The 4475-nt window shown below is 37.9% G+C and overlaps 1 non-coding gene across 1 annotated transcript; it reads left to right on the forward strand.

Moving 5' to 3' along the window:
- Positions 1-3989: 3989 nt before the first annotated feature.
- On the forward strand, positions 3990-4063 carry Trnan-guu (transfer RNA asparagine (anticodon GUU)). Its single transcript has one exon. It is a non-coding gene; the product is annotated as a tRNA-Asn (tRNA).
- Positions 4064-4475: the final 412 nt, after the last annotated feature.

Genomic DNA, 4475 nt, shown 5'->3' on the forward strand with positions numbered 1-4475 from the left:
TATATATATATATATATATATATTTATTCATTCGAGTGAGTGCTGAAAAGTTCCTGGTTTTAAGGGTGCCGCAAAAGGCTTGGTTGGAAGCCCACCCTTCCAAGTTCTTTTACAGAGCTTAGTAAAACTGAAGGACCACTGCAATGTGTGAATCTGAGAGGGGAATATGTTGAATAAAATCATAATTAACTGATCCTCCTGTATTTTCTTCTACCCAAAGCCAAGAACTTTTCAGCATGGACGTTTGGACGTTTTTATACCAAGGCGCATGCGTATTGTAGATCTGTCCGCGCGGCTTTATGTCCGATGGTATATTTGTATGTATTTCTTTGGCATTTATTTAAGTTTATTTATATTGTCTTTTGCAGGATTCAAGTTGATCTGTAACAACGTAGCAAGGCTCCTTTGTTTCAGTTAAGACAGCTCATGGTGTTTATGCTTATATGAATTGGTGTGTTTGTGGGAGCACGTGCCAAATAACTTGTCCTCATCGCCGGTTTGCCTGACACACTTTCGTATGTATGTAAGAATGTATGTATGTAAGAATGTATGTATGTATGTATGTATTGTGTGCGTATCTACGAATATGTGTGCGTGCGTGTGTGTGTGTGTGTGTGTGTGTGTGTTTGTTTGTGTGTGTGTGTGTGTGTGCATGCCAAATAACTTTCCCTCATATCGTGGGTTTGCCTAACACTTTTGCATGCATGTATGCAAGAATGTATGTATGCATGTAATGACTGTGTGTATGTATTGTGTACGTATCTACGTATATGTATGTGTGTGTGTGAGAGTATATAATGAATATAAAGACGATACTGAACAAGTGTAGGTATGTATGGGTGTGACATCTAAGAAGATGAAAAACTGGTTAGGTAAGCGAAGTATTCAAAATGAATAAAAAATTGTGAGAAATATTTTCAAGTGAGAAGGTCATACAAAGGAAGAGGACCAGACAATTACATTAACCTAAGTCCACCTAAGCTGTTACAAATTTACCTATTCAATCAATCAAAGACTCAGAAGACACACCTTGCAATTAGTTAGGCATAATTTAGCAAAACAGTTTTTTCACGATTCAAGAACAAACCAAACGTTTATGTTGCCAATGCTTTGGCGAGTACTCTTTCTCAATCTTCAATACTAAAAAAGACTATGCGTGTTCAGATTGACAACAAAATCAAGGCAAACTGTGCAGACATAATTGTTGAAAATAGGGTCGAAAATCTCTGTACTCTGAGTGATATTTCGATCTTTTTCCATCACTTGGACAGATGTTAAGAAATTCTTAAAATACAAGGATCTTGAAATAGAAAATAAACACGATAAAAATGTGAACAATCTGTGTAATAATCGGAACACAATTTATGACATTGAAGTACGCAAACAAAAACTTAAACACGTCACGCCACACAATTCTGTAAACAGTTGCCTTGCTAGACATGTCCTAGATTCTTCTCAAGACACTTTCAGTTTTATAGTACAGTTCACACACAGAGTGCATGCGTATACAGAACTTACTAATACAATAAAACAACGCTCATAGTAGATACTGCACATAATTACCCTCAAATAAAACCACACCGGTACATATTCTACACCAACAGTCCCTCCGCCATCTTTTTTGAACTCCGGTTTCATGTAAAAACAATTTTTACAACGGACTGGTGGTCGTGATAGTGGTAGTGATGGTGAGGAGATCACGCATATAACAAAACAATGAAATGCATAAAACTTCAACAGAAACAATTTAACATTATTAATTTAGAAATACCTTTTAATCTTATGATTACCGCCACCTAAACGTAGGCGTTCTGTAAGAGCAGACGATACTTCTTTTTTTAACCCCAGTAGTGTCGTCTGTTTTTATACAATACTCACGCTCAAGCGGCGATAAACATTACTTCTAAGTGTAAATACTGCTATTGACTCTAATCAAAATTTTCTTTTAATCTTAGCTAAAACTTAATTAGATCAGCCACTAATGAACACATTAAATGTTCAAACATTTAAATTTTCGAAATTAGAGGACTTCCTTTTCAAATGTTTTTAAAGGTCACAATTATTGAGTATATCAGCAATCCCCAACCTTTTTTGCACCACAATTCGGTTTCATGTAAGATAAAATTTCCACAGACCAGAGGATCACACGCATAACAAAACAATAAATTGCATAATATATAATTTAATTACTACACACAGTTGATTGGATCAACGGGAGCCCTCGTCGTTGCATACGTAGTCTTTTTTTTAGCCGTATGAGGTATATAAAGCAAAACCATCCTACAGACTGCGATAGTCAATAAAATAGAAATAAAATTTTAAAAAACTATTCTTTCTGTATGGCCCTCGTACCAAGGAAAAGTCGACCTCGGTGGAATTTGAACTCAGAACGTAAGACATGCCGTTAAGCATTTTGCCCGGCGTGCTAACGATTCAAGCAGCTCGCCGCCTTTGGGTAGTGTTAATAATGAGACAGTATCTGGCTCAGTATGTCATCATTAAAGATGTGTGCGGCAAATTGGAGGATCAGATTGCTAATCAAACATATGCAATCATTGTAGTCCATGATAAACTTATTATGAATGCATGAATTAGTAAATAATTAAGTAAATAATGAAATAATGAAATAAATTGAATAATTGCTTTGTCAGAGTTTTTTCACCACGCCCAGTGATCTCATCAATAGCGATCTGCTCTTCATGCGCTTCATCCGCGTTAGCACCGACGACTTGCTTTGTGTTCGTAGATTGAAGGCAAATTTTATGAATTTTATTCAGGGTTTGTTATTCATAATGTATAAACTTGGGTGTATAAGCATGTCTGGGTGTATAATTTTCAGTTGCTGTTCTTGTGTTTATATATAATGAAGAGCGTTCAACCAGAAGGTCTGGTCCCTCTGGGGTATCCCCACTGGTGTGAAAGCTTGTGGATTTTATTTCACATCCATTGTCATTCCACCGTGTAAACTTCTGGTGGATTAGGGAGTTGGACAAGGTCCCTTGCCTCTGCATTTCCTGGACGTGGTGTGCGTTTATCTGATACTTCAGATTAGAAATTGTCTTAGTGATTTATGCACACATCCATTTCTCTGCGTAACACGCCGATCGATCTATCGATCGATCCATCCATCCAAGCCTGCTTCTCAACCACATGGTTCCGGGTTCAGTCCTACTGCATGGCACCTTGGGCAAGTGTCTTCTATTGTAGCCTCGGGCCAACCAAAGCTTTTTGAGTGGATTTGGTAGATGGAAAGTGAAAGAAGTCCGTCTTATCTGTGTGTGTGTGTATATATATATATATATATATATATATATATATATATATATATATATATATATATATATATATATATATATATACATACACGCACACACAGATACATACATATTGAAATTGCTGAAATTCCAACGAAGGGGCTTTGAATCTAGGTTAGAAACCGACTCTTTCTCTATTGGCCAGAAGTCTTGAAATGGTAGAGCATCTCTTCTTTGTTCCTGACTAAAAATAGATTTATCTTTCATTCCAGTTACCCTTTGACATTTGAAATGGATAACCAAAAATTTCATAATCGTGGTGTTAATGCTTTTCTTTTTTAAAAGAGGAGAAAGTGTTGTAAAGTATTGCAAAAACGTTTGTGAAGTTTATGGTAATGATGATGCTGTTGGTGAATCAACTGTTTGAAGGTGATTTGCAAAAATTTAAAGCTGGAAAGTTTAGCATGGAAGATGACAGACGCAGTGGAAGACCTTCAAAATTGGATGAAGATGTTTTGAAGGCAAAAATCAAAGAAAACACAAATATACACGACTGGAGAACTTGCAGAGGAGCTGGAAGTTCCTAAAAGTACGGCTCACGAACCCCGTTTGTGATATGCTTTTGGAACGAGATGAAAGTATGCCGTTTTTGAAACAACTTGTGACTGGAGATGAAAAATGGCGCACACATACACATATATATATACATGCATAAAACCATGCAAATACATAGCGGTCTCTGTGGCGCAATCGGTTAGCGCGTTCGGCTGTTAACCGAAAGGTTGGTGGTTTAAGCCCACCCAGGGACGATGACCGGTGACATTTTTGTTCCTGCTTCGGTGGCCCAGTAGGCATGGGTGTTGAGAAGAAATAAAACAACACATAGGTAGTGGTTTCAAATCTCTTCCAGAAACTATAAGAGATCTAGTTAAACATTTTAATAGGCGCAGGAGTTGCTGATAGGCGCAGGAGTGGCTGATAGGCGCAGGAGTGGCTGTGTGATAAGAAGCCTGCTTCCCAACCACATGGTTCCGGGTTCAGCCCCACTTCGTGGTACCTTGGGCAAGTGCCTTTTGCTATACCCTCGAGCCGACCAAAGCCTTGTGAGTGGATTTGGTAGATGGAAACTGAAAGAAACCCGTTGTATATGTGTGTGTTTGTGTGTTAGCCCCCCATCCCACAACATTGCTTGACAACCAATGCTGATGTGTTTACGTCTCC

Source organism: Octopus bimaculoides, chromosome 23 (assembly GCF_001194135.2).
Source record: "Octopus bimaculoides isolate UCB-OBI-ISO-001 chromosome 23, ASM119413v2, whole genome shotgun sequence".
Classification (NCBI taxonomy): Eukaryota; Metazoa; Mollusca; class Cephalopoda; order Octopoda; family Octopodidae; genus Octopus; species Octopus bimaculoides.